This window comes from Pogona vitticeps, chromosome 6 (genome assembly GCF_051106095.1).
Source record: "Pogona vitticeps strain Pit_001003342236 chromosome 6, PviZW2.1, whole genome shotgun sequence".
NCBI lineage: Eukaryota > Metazoa > Chordata > Lepidosauria > Squamata > Agamidae > Pogona > Pogona vitticeps.
In genome coordinates this window covers 72996659-73011884 of record NC_135788.1, presented here as the reverse complement: position 1 = coordinate 73011884, position 15226 = coordinate 72996659, and the positions used below count along the sequence as shown (strand labels likewise).

At 38.5% G+C, this 15226-nt stretch overlaps 1 long non-coding RNA gene across 3 annotated transcripts; it reads left to right on the top strand.

The window, feature by feature from the left end:
* Positions 1-5917: 5917 nt before the first annotated feature.
* LOC140708362 (uncharacterized) lies at positions 5918-13173 on the top strand. Of its 3 annotated transcripts, none has more exons than XR_012088485.2 (3): positions 8221-9133; positions 10109-10261; positions 12812-13173. It is a non-coding gene; the product is annotated as an uncharacterized LOC140708362 (long non-coding RNA). The 3 variants fall into 3 exon arrangements; XR_012088486.2 differs by having other exon boundaries at positions 8232-8863; XR_012088484.2 differs by having other exon boundaries at positions 5918-10261.
* Positions 13174-15226: the final 2053 nt, after the last annotated feature.

Sequence of the window (15226 nt, the reverse complement as noted above, 5' to 3'; positions counted from 1 at the left end):
CCACATTTTGGGCCCATTTTATCATACATTCTTTAACTATTTCATCTTGCATTTTTAATTCTAGTAGATAATTATACAACATTTTGAGAAGTTTTCCCTTTACATTCAGAAGTACCTTATCTATTGGTCTCTGTTCCTTACAAAAGCCTATTGTTTTGTCTCTTGTATATCTTGAATCTATTTGTGATTTTGACCACCAATGAAGTATTATACCATATTCTTCTAATTCTTTCCTTGATTTTATACAACTTTTTCAAAAAAGTCCTTTTTTAACAAATCTGTGTATCTCAAGAATTTCTTCTTTTTCATTAATGTTGGTTGTGTAAATGCTTCCATTGGTGAGACGCATTCAGGAAATTTTTGGTAATTTTCTTTCTGGATCTTAGTTCATACTCAGTTCAAAGCTTTCCTTATCAGATGATTCTTAAATTGTTTATTGTCCATTGGTTCTTGATACCATAGGAAGGCATGCCATCCTACATTTAAATATTGTCCTTCTAGTTTTAGTATTCAGTCATTTTCCATAACGATCAATTTCTTTATCCAAACTAGACCACAGGCTTTATAATATAAAAACCAATGTGGAGGTCCAAAGCCTGCTTTTTGTTTTGTGTCTTGAAATGCTTTGATTTTTATTCTAGGTTTTTTCCCTTGCCAGCCAAACTTCTTTCTTTCTTTCTTTCTTTCTTTCTTTCTTTCTTTCTTTCTTTCTTTCTTTCTTTCTTTCTTTCTTTCTTTCTTTCTTTCTTTCTTTCTTTCTTTCTTTCTTTCTTTCTTTCTTTTTTGGTAAATTCTTGAAGTATGAATTGTTTTTTTGTCTGAAAAAGAAATATCATTTTAGGTAATACATTCAACTTCACAACTGCAATCCTCTTCATAAATAATAATTGCAATTTTGACTATTTTTCCAGATCTTTTTTGATTATACTTATTAGTTTGATGTAGTTGTCTTTTATCAAATACATGGTTTTGCTTTGCTTTTTGGTAATCTGAATTCCTTGGTATTCAACTTTTTTTCCTTTTTAAAACCTGTCATTTCTAATAAATTTGGGATCTCTTCTTTCTTCATATTTTTGATCAAAACTTGTGTTTTTTGTTTATTTACTTTTAGTCCAGATACTTCTCAAATGTTTTTATTATTTCTACTAATATTAATGGATAAGCTAACAGACTCATTGAAAGCAAAGTGTAGAACAGAGCATGTATCTCAATTGGGGAAAGTAAAGAATTATCTCAGGGAGAAATGGAAGAAAGGTTCCAAACCTGTAATAAGTGACTTAGGCTTAAATTAGAAGCAGAATTGCTTTCAACAGAAGTAAAAACAAAGTAAAGCAAATTATTACTATGGATATAAAATAAGAATTAAGAAAGGTATTATTCAGATTGTGAATAAAATAAATGTCTGGTCGAACACAACAAAGTAAAAATGCTAAAGACAATGTTTTGCGAAAGAGATAATAGAAAGTTATTTTGGTTATGCGCTAATATTGTGACAATTATTTACTTATTTATATAATTTCTTTTTTAAATGCAGTAAAGATTAAAAGTTAAAAAAATTATTCTTTCTGTTAATGTCCTCATTGAATTTATGGGATCCTCTAGAATAAAGACCATGTCATCAGCAAACGCCTGTATTTTATATTCTTCCCTTCTTATTTTGAGTCTTTTTATATCTGTGCTCTGTCTAATTTGTTGTAATAATGTTTCAATAAATAGTACAAACAGTAAAGGCAACAATGGGCATCCTTGTCTTGTTCCTTCTATTTTTATATCCTGAGTTCTCCATTTATTCTGATCTTCACTTTCTGTTGTCTATAGATAGTCCTTATTCCCTCGACAAAGTCATTTCCTGCTTCCATGATTTCTAATTGTTTCAACATGAAATTGCAATTGATGTTGTCAAAGGTGTTCTTTGCGTCAAGAAAAATCATAGCCATCACTCTTCCTGGTTGTGTCTCATAATATTCTAACACATTTAATATCATGAATTATATGTACAAGAACTTTTTTCAGTCTGCTAATATTGAAGCATATACTGTAGTCCACATTCAATAGTGAGATTGATCTATAGTTTTTAATTTCGGTTCAGTTCCTTCTTTATGAATTATTGATATTACAACTTCTTTCCATGTAGATGCAATTTCTTTTTCCTGTTCAATAAACTCCATTAGTTTTTTTATATGGGTTCACTAAAACATCTTCAAAAGTTTTATAATATTCCACTGATATTTCCTCTGAGCCTGGTGATTTCCCATTCTTTTTTTTTATGGTTTCTACCACTTCTCTTATTGAAATAGGTGTGTTCAATATATACCTTACCACCTTGAACGAGTTCAAATCTCCAGGGCGGGATGAACTGCATCTGAGAGTACAGAAGGTACTGGCTGAAGAACTCTCAGAACTGCTGTCCAGAGGTGAGGTTTGTCACGGCACTGCCAGCAGCTCCTGGAGAAGCTCTTGGGGAAAGCTGGAACCGCCTGGTCTGGGGCCCCTCAGAAGATGAAGGAACAAATGGGAAACTAGGAGAAGTTCCCTGGAAGCAGCTGGTGAGCAACAGAGGGAGAGGAAGCCAGGCAGAAACCTGGTATTTCTCCCCTCTGAAGAAATCATCTCGAGTGGAGATTAGGATGCGGGATCCATCTTGGCAGTGAAGCTGTGAGTAACCCCTCCCCACAAAGGAGAGGAGGACAAACAGATACCGCGTTTAAAAGTGACAACAACAAAGTAAGTCAAAGCCTTTGATTTATGAACAGCCCCATAAATTGGAAAGAGAAACTAATGTAAGGAATGAGTAGAATATTTGGCTGAAAGAGGGGAAGAGGGGGCTAGTTTGCTTACCGGTCCTGCTGCCTCAGAAAATGAAACTAACTTCTAGCTTGCAGATCAGCCAAGACCGAACGTCTGACTGACTGAGAGAAAAAGCTGATCTTGGAAATATTCCCAAGGTAACATAATATAAGTCACGGACTGGACTTAAAGCTATTATTAGTAAAGAAAAACAGACTGAAGGAAAACATAACATCATGCTGCCAGATTTCTTAACAGTATAGATAGAGCTCCATCTAAACTTTGGAACTGTATAATATAATGGGGGGAAGCTCTAGGACAGTGACAGCTAACCTTTTTGAGCCCAAGTGCCCAAACGGTGACACAAAACCAAATTATTTCTTTCAAAGTGCCAACACTGCAATTAAATCTGAATACTGATGTTTTAGTTTAGAAAAAACAACTCTGAATTAACCACCACCTTTTGTCTTCAAAACATAACAGAACTTTCAATGATACAAATACTTTTTTATTGAAAAATAACCATGAACTCTAGTAAATGGAAACAAATATTAAACTAATACAAGCCAGGTAATTTATACAAACTTTTAAAATAATTATATGCATGTATTTTTGATAAGGGATACTCAGCTTGGCATGCTTTTGCACAATGTGATGTTTCATGTTGTATGCATGCTGGTAATTTGTCAAACCTTGGCCCTTATGCTGTTAGTTTGAGAGCAGCACATGCAGCACCCAGACAACCCAGACAGTGTGGTTGCTGATCTTGAGCCAGACATCCCGGAGAGTGAGGTCAAGTGGGCCTTAGAAAGCATGATTAACAACAAGGCCAGTGGAGGTCATGGCATTCCAGTTGAACTATTTAAAATCTTGAAAGATGACTCTGTTAAGGTGCTACACTCAATATGCCAGCAAGCTTGGAAAGCAGTGGCCAGAGGATTGGAAAAGATCAGTCTACATCCCAATCCCAAAGAAGGGAAGTGCCAAAGAATGCTTTCCAAACCTGAGGGCTCATTTTTAAAGCCCCCATAACTTCTGCTGAGCTATTGGTTAGAATTCTCCAAAAGTAATTTGTGGCAGGTATAGTTGCAAGGCCCCCAATTACATTTTTAAAAATAATGCTACCACCCAGTATTAAAATTAGAAGATAGCATTGGGTATTTAAGTGCTACCCGATGAGAGCCTGATATAAAGCATTTATGTCTGTGTGAGAGAGTGAGGAGGGGGAGAGAGAGCCCTGCCAGTCCTGGCTTGTTCAGCAGGGCATCCTTCTTCCGTATTTTGCTCCATAGAGTTGGGACAAAAAGGTTCAAACGTCACAGGGTTAATTGAAACTGGGAGAGGGTTAACATTCAATAAATTTATAAAACACTTAGAGCCCTCTGACCAAGTTAGACATACTGGGCAACAATCTGTCTCTATAATCTCTTTTGCACTGGGACACCTCTCCAGAGATTTCCCTTGCAGATATAATTGCAATCCCTAGGGAGCTCTGGGTCTTTCCCCAGGGACTCCTGTGCCCAATACATCTATGAGAACTCGTCCTTAGTGTCCCTTCAGGGTCCTTCCTCTGGGTTCTCCTTTTCTGAGGCAGAGACACAACCCTAACCCCTTCCATTGACAGCTCTGCTCAACAGGTTCTCTCCACCAGGAGTTCTGCTTCTCCTCATGAACCAATGGCTTTTATATCCCCCATGTGGCTTGGGCAAGCCACTTTCCACCTTTCTTCTAATGGTCATCTCCATTTCCCCAAGGTTTCTGCCACCACCTCCATGGGCCGGGCCCTGGTTTGAGACCCAGTCTCAGGGAGTAGGGGCTTGTCCTCCTGTCTGGAGTCCATCTGTTTATCCTCTGGGTCTCCTGACCCCTCAGTAGTCTCTAGGTGTAGTTTGGTCAGTGCCCCACTGATTCAATGGTGTGACTCATTACACTAAGCAACAGGATTTCAATCAGTATATTTAATATCGTGAGAATATTTATGTCGTGAGAATGGCTGATAGTCAGATTCCAAAAGATCTCCTATATGAAGAATTAGTGCAGGGAAATTGCCCCAGAGGGAGACCACAGCTGCAATACAAGGATATCTGCAAGCGGGATCTGAAGGCCTTAGGAATAGACCTCATTCCCAAGATGGAAAACCTTGACATCTGAATGTTCAGCCTGGAGGCAGGTGGTGCATCATGGCCTCTCCCAGTTTGAAGAGACACTTGTCCAGCAGGCCGAGGCAAAGAGGCAGTCCCAAAACCAGGAAAATCAGGGACCTGGCCAGGGGACAGATTGGATTTGTTTTCAGTGTGGAAGGGATTGTCACTCTCCAATTGGCCTTCTCAGCCACACTAGATGCTGCTCCAAGTCCTCCATACAGAGCACATTACCATAGTCTCCTGAGACTGAAGGATGCCTAAAAGATTTAATATCACTCAGAAAACAGAGTGTATATTCCATAGAGTCCTATTTTTGGAGGCTTATTTAGTCAGTAGAGTAAGGCAACTTAAAGAAAGACACTGCAATATGTGTACCTGCTTTTAAGTATGGAATATCCATCCCACCTGGAAAGCCACTCACAGGTAGATATTCAATTCCTGATCAATTCAGAACAGCTAGTCTAGCATTTCCACAATATATACATCAGTTTAATATTGCCCAGAACATATGTCCACTAGGAACTAGAGGATCATGTTTGACTTCATGAATATTCATAATCAGCTCATATATTTACCATCAGGTCTCCACTTGGAATTTCATCTTTCCCTCTGGGACCTGTAACATTAAACCTGGTAAATACTTTACACATCCAAGGGAAGAGTCTAGACACAAGGGAATAGCATAAAAGCTAAAGGGAGATTAAATATGAATGAATTTATCCACTCCATTTAATAGTAAGGCGAGAGGTCGTATACTATAGTATGCGATGGTACGATCTCTTTCTGGAACCCTCGGATAATGTTTTAGAACTATACATTAGTTACAGATCCAATAACTGATATGTTTCACTATTCCACTCACTCTATCTTTTCTTTTCTTTTCTCTCTCCTCCACCCCACCTTTAAAAAAAAACAGCACCTGAATTTCAAAAATCCAGTTCATGTGGTCAAGGGACCAGGCTGTGGAGGCTAGGAGTTACTGCCTGCAAAGTTTCCAACCTGTGGTCAGAAGATGTGAAAATAAAATGTGTTTAAGAATAATATTTATTTATTTGTGTGTGTGTGTTTGTTTTTATCCTGACTTTCTCCTTAAAAAGAGCTCAAGGTAGCTTACTATATCACTAAAAAGACAGTATTTACAAGCTAAAGTAGGTAAGTATATGAATATTAAAAAATAATTCAGTATTATATTTAAAACGGTAAATCAAATCAATGCTAAAATGCATTTAAAACAACAGAGTGCAACAATCCATTAAAAAAAAAAAAACACCTCTCAGACCTCCCCTCAGACCACTTGCCTGAAGAGAAAGGTTTTTGCCTGCTCAGGGAAGAACAGCCTAGCTTCCCATGGGAAGGAATTCCAGAGTCTGGGAGCAGCAACAGAGAAGGCTCTCTCCTGTACCACATAGCGACACCTGTCCATCAGCAATACCAGTCCCTGTTTTTTCTTCTTTTGACCTAAGTTCATCTTAGGTCAAAAGAAGAAAAAAGAAAAAATTCTCCCCCTACTGGTAGAGTACAGATTAACCGGCTTTGCATTAGTTCCTATGGGAACTAATACCTCTACTTGCGAACAGCGCCTCAACATAAGAATGAAAAACAGCCGGAATAGATTAAATGTTTTTCAATGCATTCCTATAGTAAATTTTGCCTCAACATACGAACGTTTTGATGTACGAACGCCGTTCCAATACAGATTAAGTTTGTAAGTCGAGGTTCCACTGTACTATGAAATGAGGGGCATCTGTCCTGACTCAATATCTTTTATCTCTTTAAAATAGTATCTAATCACCATAAATCAGAAGCAACTTGACATCATATAACAACAACAAATTCTACAAAAGCTCAAAGCAAAGCAAAAGCAAAGTGTGCTGCTTGTATACCTCCTCATAGCACTTAAAGCACTCTCTAGGTGGGTTACACCATAATTCCCCCACCCATCCATCCGTGAGCTAGGTACAGTACAATATTCAGTTTGCTAGCCTCAGAAGAGTGGAAGGTTGAGTCATCCTTGACCAGGCTACCTGAATCCATTGGGACTGAATGCAGAAGATGACCAGAGTTTTAATTGCAGTACTGCAGTTTAACCACTGTAACACAAAGCTCAATAACACTGCTTCATTGTTGTCTCTTAACAGGCTATGAGATTCTCAAGAGAGGTTAGTCAATACTACCACTTTCACCACTATACTTCTGCATGCAGGCAAAGTTTTTTATTATTGTTATTCAGGGAGCACTTTAGCTTCTAGCTGAGGTTGAACTGCTGTTTCTCTTTATTGATCTAATTTTAATGGTGTTTTTCATGTTTTGATCATTATTTGTCCTCAGTTTGAACATTATTGTTGGCAGCATGACATTGTTTTCACAGGTTTTTCCTTTAAGTAACAGAAAAGAATACTATAAATGTAAACTGTCTAATTCAATTATCTGCCTTGGCTCAAATCATCAATGCAAGTTGTGAGCAAGGAGACATCAGAAAGGCAGCTATAAAAGAATTCAAAAAAAAAAAAAAACAATCTTCAGGTATGAGGACATGCCACTGGAAACCAAAACCAATACCATCCATAGTGTTTATTCCCACTTACTATATACAGATGCAAAAGTTGGACAGTGAAGAAAGTTTCCAGGCAAAAGACTGATTTGTTTGAAATGTGGTGTTGGAGGAGACTCAGAAACATGAAAAAGACACACTGTGGATCCTAGATCAAATCAAACCTAAACTCTCTCTAGAAACCAAAGTGATAAAATTGAGGCTGTTGTACTTTGGGTACATCATGAGACGACTCACTGCAAAAGATAATCTTTGTAGGAAAAATAGATGTCAGGAAAAGAGGAAGACCAAACATGAGATGAAATGACTCAGTAAGGAAGTCATGGCCTTAGGTCTGCAAGAGCTAAGCAGGGTATTTATGATAGGACATAATTGGAGATAACTATTTCATAGGGTTGCCATAAATCAGAGGAGATTTGGCAGCCCATAACAACCTATCTGAGTGAGTTATTGCATGCCCCAAGAAAGAGGAAACTGGTATAGTGGTTTAAGTCCACTGAACTGGGATGTGGTAGACTAATATTCTAGTGCCAATGAAGCATGCACCTCACTAGGTGGCTTTGGTCCAGCCCCTTTCTTCCAACCTGGCTTATACCTCAAAGGTTTGTTGTGAAACTTGTATAAAAAATACATATTAAAAATGCAACGTTTCCTTTGCTTTTTGACTGCGCTGGCTTTGCGGAACCTGCGGGGAAGTGGGATGAGGAAGCTGAGGGGTTGCCTCAACGGGCTGTAGCCGTCCCATGCCTGGCCCCGTCAATCCGGGAGGGGGGCCTCGGTCCCTTTAAGAAGGAGGCTGCCTGGCCGGCGGGGCTCGTCGGCTCTTGCCTTACTTGGGCCTCCCTGCAGGGCTCGGATGGGCCGCCTCGTCGGGCTGAGAAACAGTACCGGCCCGCGGCCGCCCGACAATGCTTTGACTGGTTCCGCTGTTGACTTTGCATGCGCATTCCCCCGGGGGGGGGGGGCTGCTGCCTCTCCAGGCTGCGTGTCGCAGCCTTGCTTGGGGGCCCCGCTGCAGCCTCCCAGGAGCGCGGGCCCTCGCCGGGCTTTTCTGCGGCCACGGGGAGGCCAGCCCGGTGGGAAAGAAGGCGCTGCTGCCAGCGCCGCGGAAGACCCCTGCCCTTTGCGGGAGAGGCGGTTCTGCTTCCCGGCGGGGCCGGGCCGGCTTCTGAGCCGACCGTGAGGGAAAGCCAGCCGCTGCTCCTGCGGTTGCTGCGGCATCGTCGCCAGCAGCCCGCGACCGATCCCCTCTGGCTGCATGGCGACATAAGCCGACAAGCCACCGGGAGTCGGGAGAAAATCTCCCCGCCGGTGGAGAGAGTAGCAGCCTCGGATCTCGGAAGGTGGCTGGAAAAAGGGAGCTTGGAAACCGGATTTCAGGGTCAGCGCCTGCGAAGCAGCTCAGATGCATTGGGAACAAGGGCAAAAGCCCGGGGCTGCCTCAGCAGAAGTAGCAGGAGGGCCTGCCAGCGAAGGCAATAAAGATGCCGGAGTAAAATAAAGGCGTTTGTGACTCGCGAGTAGAGTAAACCCATTGAGTCAGTTGAATTTACATAGGTGTAGACTGACAGTTCAATAATTGGATCTATTCCCCCCCCTTTTATTTATTTATTTTTAAACTGTGGATAGGTTTAGAAATACAGTACAGAAGGTAAGGGGAATGTTGGGGGGTTGGTGAGAAGGACAACATAAAATGTACTATCACCAAATCTTGTTGTTCGGGTTACAATATCAAGTCCACTTTTCGCTTTTCTACAGTTTGAGTGCCCTTCCAGATTCCTACTTGCAGTTACATCTTAGTTTAATTCTATGTTAATCAAGCTCTGTCTACTGGCCTTTAAAGACTGTCACGGGGGAAAGATTATTATTATTGCAGTTTAAATTGCTGGTCTTTCTTTTTAAGGTACTGTTTAAATGAGCTCATATCCATAAAATATGGGACTCCTCCAGATCTGTAGGCTTATATGAGCCTTTTACATTTTAAAATAATATATGCATTATCTAAGCCTCCACTGTCAGGTTTCTTCAGGCAAACCTACCGTTTAATAAATGAAAACTTGAATTTATTAATAGGAAAAGTAACTTCAAAATATCTTTATGTTGTCTTACAGTAATATGCCAGAATACCATAAATATTGAATTATTTCTCATTTCTACCCTTTCTACATTGCCTCTCAGTTAATCAACTAGAGGTTTAGCTAATCGTTCCGCTAAAAATTGCATGAATGGCATGAGTAGAACACTAGACAGTGTGCCAGAATGGTCTTCAGATTGTAGCATAGTGAATATGGGTCTTGCAGGATCAAAACCCTGGGACTCTTTGATCAGCAGGGACTATAACATATCTTTTCCCTCCCCCCCTTACTTCTCTTCCCTCTGCTGATATGAACTAATACAACAGCCTGCATTTTTGAACTTTCTAGTGGGAAACTGTGGAGTCTGCAATGATGAGGAGATGGACTTCCAAATGTACTAATGCACTGCTAAGGAGAATAATGTTTGGATATATGTATTTCTTGGTTAATTAGCAAACTTCTTGTCAAAAATGAATCAAGGAATCAGGAGATAATAAAAGATGAGTTTAGGTGCGGATATTTTTCTTCTCCCTTTACTTCCCTTCATCTAGAATCATACAATAACTGAGTTGTAAGAAGCTTAGAAGGCCATCAAATCCAACCCTCTGTTCAATGCAAGTATCCAAATCAAAGCAGATCTGACCGATGGTTGTCCAATTTTCTCTTGAAAGCTTCCAGCACTGGAGTGCTCACCACCTCCCAAGGTAATTTCTTCCATTGTTGTACTGCTCTAACAGTTAAGAAGTTTTTCTGGATATTGAGCCTGAATCTGGTTTCCTGTAGTTTGAGCCCATTATTATGTGTCCTGCACTCTGAGATTATAGAGAACAGATCCTGCCCTTCTTTGGATGGCTGCCTTTTAAGTGCTCAGTCCTCTTTTCTCAAAGCTAAACCTACCCAGTTCCTTAAGTCTTTCCTCATAGAGCTTTGTTTCAAGTCCCCTGATCATCCTTGTTGCCATCCTCTGAATTTGCTCCAGTTTCTTGGCATCCTTCTTAAATTGTGGTGTCCAGAACTGCACACAGAATTCTAATTGAGGCCTAACCAGTGCTGAATAGAGGGGGACTTGTATCTCACAGGGTTTGGAGACCATTCTTCTGTTAATGCATCTTAAAATTGCAAATGATGTTGATCATTTTAGATGCAGAGAAAGCCTTTGATAATGTGAATTGGAACTTTATGTTGAACCAGTTAAAGATGATGGATCTTCAAGGAAGTTTTTTTTTCAGGTGGTGGAATCGGTTCATTCCACAGCAAAAAGCAAGAGTCAAGATCAACGGCCATTTTTCAGAAGAGATCCAAATTCAACAAGGCACAAGACAAGGGTGCCCCTTATCCCCTGAACTTTTCATGTTGATATTAGAAATATTAAATAGGCAAATAAGACAAAATTCCAGAATTAGGGGGTTGAGGGTAAAAGGAGAAGAATATAAATTACAAGCTGACAATTTGGTACTATTGCTAGAAAGTCTGGATGAATCGATTAGACAATTAATATCCACAAATGAAAACTTCAGTGCGGTATCAGGACTTAAACTGAATTATGAAAAAACTAAATTCTTGACAAAAATGACACAAGAAGAAGCAAAAGAATTAGAAACTGGCTTTGAACACAGATCAAGAATTAAATATTTGGCAGTGTATGTTTAAACAAAACAAAACAAAAAACCAAGCACCCTGATGAAAGATAATTATCTTCCAATATTTAAAAAAAATACAGGAAAATTTGGGGTAAGCTGCAACTTTCAATGTTGGGAAGAATTGCTACTATAAAGGTAAACATTTTGCTAAAGCTTTTGTTTCTGTTTCAAAATTTGCCAATACTTTTGAATTATAAATATTATAAGGAGGTAGACACTGTGTTCTCTAAATTTATATGACAAGCTAAAAAACCAAGAATAAAACTCAAAGCTTTACAGGACTTAAAAGAAAGAGGAGGAATGGGCTTGCCAAATTGTCTTCTATATATTATAAAGACTGTATGTTGAACTGGATAAAGGAATGGATTACTTTGGAGGATCAAAGACTTTTAAAATTGGAAGGATATGATTTAAGATTAGGATGGCATGCATATGGGCAAAGGCCAAACACTTTTTTCTGATCATATTGTAAGGAAAGCTTTGTATCAGGTCCAGCAAAAATTCCAGGGGCAAATGTATTAAAAATTTCTGATATGAGTAGCACCTTTGGAAGCTTTTACACAATCTTCTTTAATTTCAAAAGAATGGAGATATTTGTATGAAGAGCTCTTAAAGAGCAACAATACAATATATACAGGAGCTGAAGGAAATGGGTCTACAGAAGGACTGGTGGGCAATGTTAAAATTAGAATCATGGTTTTAAAAAGACAAAATAATCAGTATTTATGAGGGAAAGGTTCAGGTGGATGAGTCAGGGATTTCTACTAGTGATAAGATTATAGAGAAATGTGTACTTTTTGTTAGAATATAATTTAGAGGATGAAAAGGTGAAAGCAGTGATGATTAAATGGACACAAAATTTTGGTTACAATATAGATATAGATGATTGGACTTGAATGTGGAATGAGAACTTACTATAGTAAATTAACTAAATGTAATGTATTATTTATTGTGAGATTTGTTAGAAAAATGTATTTTGGTAATTATGCTTATAGTACTAATTAGTATTAACAACTAATGGTTAAAGATATATATATATATAAACCAAATGTGAAATGTAATTGAAACCTCTTAGATGCTCTTGGGTTCATTGTTCATTGAGAACCGTTTGAAGGCTCTCAGTAGAGCAATGATTTGGCCTGGAGTCAAGCCTTTTAAAGGAAGGTTATTTTAAAATGTGACAAAGCTAGGCTGAGGCTGGTCACACTCTGCAAGAAAGTCTAACCTGAAGGTGTGGCACCTGATTTAAGTAAAGGAAACAAAGGATTAAAGGATTACAGAAGTAGTTGTCACCATGGAGACAAGTAAGAAGTGACATCATCAAAAAACCAGTAAACTTGAGAGAAAATGTTTTATAGATGGCATTTCACACCTGTTAAACTGGCAAAAATGATGTCAGGGGTTAGCAACTTATGCTACAGGTGTTCTCAGCAACCTGGACCTTTTTTTTCATACTGTATGTGGTGGACATGTGATAAAGTAAAAAGATTTTGGAGACAGATAAAAGATATTACACAAGAAATTATAGCTTATAGACCAGGAGTGTTTTTGCTGAATATAATGCCAGAAATCGTTGATAAAAAATTAAATATATGTTGTTGCATATATTTACAGCTGCAAGGCTGATCTGGTCCCAAAAATGGAAAAATCAGGAAAATCTAAAGATAGAGGAGCTGTTTAAAAAATTATAAGACATTGCAGAAATGGACAGTTTGTCAGAGGCACTCCGTGAGAACCCAAGAATATATGTTAAAGAAAGCTGGAAAATGTTTTATGATTGGGCCCAGAAACAAACATGATAATATGTTATAGATTTTACTATTGTAATACAGCCATGGAGTCAAGATTATATTAGATATTGTATTATTGTAAACACTTCCATGTGTTTGTTTTGTCTGTATTTGTATTCCTTTGTTGTGTGTTTGCTATATAATTTAAAAAAATCAAAATAATAAAATAAAATAAAAAATCCAGAAGTGATTCAGAATTCTGTAAACCAAGAAAATTCATGGGTGGTCTTTTGAAATTACTGTACCCACCATTAAAACGAGCAAAATGGTTTAGAAAAACATTAAAAACAAAACAAAGGATACAGACTTTTATTTACCTATCTAATGACACTCCATTTGCTAGTTCATTTAAGAAGGTAAGACTTACCACATTTCCCAAAACATGTTTCTCAGAAATGTGCAAAGACACTCTTGCCAAGTCATAAAATCTGGCCAGAACAAAATAGGCAATTAAAGAAAACAAAATCACTCTGTATTGTAGAAAAATCAGTCTGTATCAAAAATGGAAAAGAGATGTAAGGAGAACATATTATGATGGAGTTAAATACTAAAAGACTGCTGGAATGTTTCAATAAATCACTATGGAAGTTCATCTTAATGCCACATCCAAATGATAAAATGCAATTAGTCCAAAAAGCATAATGTATAGTGGTGCCCCGCTTGACGATTACCTCGTTAGATGCTTAACAATGAGTATTTTGCTGGAGGCATCCAAGAGAAATTTAGACAACCACTGGCAGATATCCTTTGATTTGTATTCCTGCACTGAACAGGGTGTTGGACTCAATAGCCTTATAGGCCTCTTCTGACTTCATGATTCTATGAAACAGGTGGGAGAAAAGGAGAGCCAAATCTCATCTCGGTCAACAACAGGTTAGCAGGTTACACATCTTATATGGGTGTACAAATATTAAAAAGGAACAAATATTTTAAGTAAATGTCCATACCACTTTATACCCTTGTATGAATACATTACTAGTCTCACAAGCAACACACACACACACTTTTGTATCCACATTTTGCCTGGAATGCCCTTTTTCTGTCGATGAGAATCTGTCCAAAAATTCTCTTCAGCTCTTTTTAAACTGGAAAATAAAGCTAAAAATAGATTCACTCTAAATTATTTTATGAACACATGTTAATTAGACATTACATAGTATCATAAGAAGAGTTCATAGGGAATGGGAACTCATTATCTCTTTGGCATCCTCTCCATTTGCTCCACACTGTCTGCCTTGTTAAATAAAACATTGTGGTGTAGATCACTGTGATATAGAATGTTTGCTCAGGAAAGTGAAAGAATTTCACGCCATGCATGCCACTTGGCTGCAAGAAAAGAATGTTATAGCTTGCAGCTGTCCCAATTAGAACCTATTATAATAACTTGGGCGAACTTGCCTTGGCATGAAAATTGTCTAATGGAACCAGTTCTTGTTTGTGCAAGATGGATGTCTGCCTCTGTCTTCCATTTCAAACACATACACACCTAGTCCTGCATCGTGCCTATTTTAAGAATACTGTTTTATGTGCCTCTTTAGATTAACATACTAAAGATTTTTTTAAAAGCCCAGATTGCCTCAAGTAACCTTAGAATCTATTGATATGGAGCAAAGTATGCCCTCTGAATATGATAGTCAAAGGTTTCCATTTTAAATACCATGGGAGACATTAGCTCTTATTTAAATGGATGTGGATTTGCTGTGATGTATTATTTTTGCTTGATTTTTTCCTCATATATAAATATAGAACTGTATCAGAATATCTGGCAACTTCTGTTAGAGTGGATCCACATTTGTTCTACTTTGCACATGTCTTCTGAGCACCAAGAAACCAAGATTATGTGAACAGATGCAGGCAACCCATTGAGAGACCCTGGTAATGTTAGCAGAAAACACCAAATAGTTGGGCCTGGGCAGCACCTTTGGAAACCTCTTTTGTATAATCAGCCAAAAAGCAACTGCCTAATGAAAGAGGTAGGTGCAGGCAAAGTACCAGGTTCCCCCTTATTGATTCCAGTTAAGGAAGAGAAAATCCTGAGCCAAATGTACCAAGCAGCAAGGTACCACTGGCAGCAGAGGCAAGTTAGGGCACAATGGTGAGCATAAGTCTAGCTATTAGCTGGCAGGAGTGTACATCCTAGAGTTGCCTGCATGAGCCCAAAAAAGGCAGGAGATAATGAGTAGGAGGACAGAAAGCCCCAAGTAAAGGCTTCCAATCAACCAATCAATCTCTGGGCATG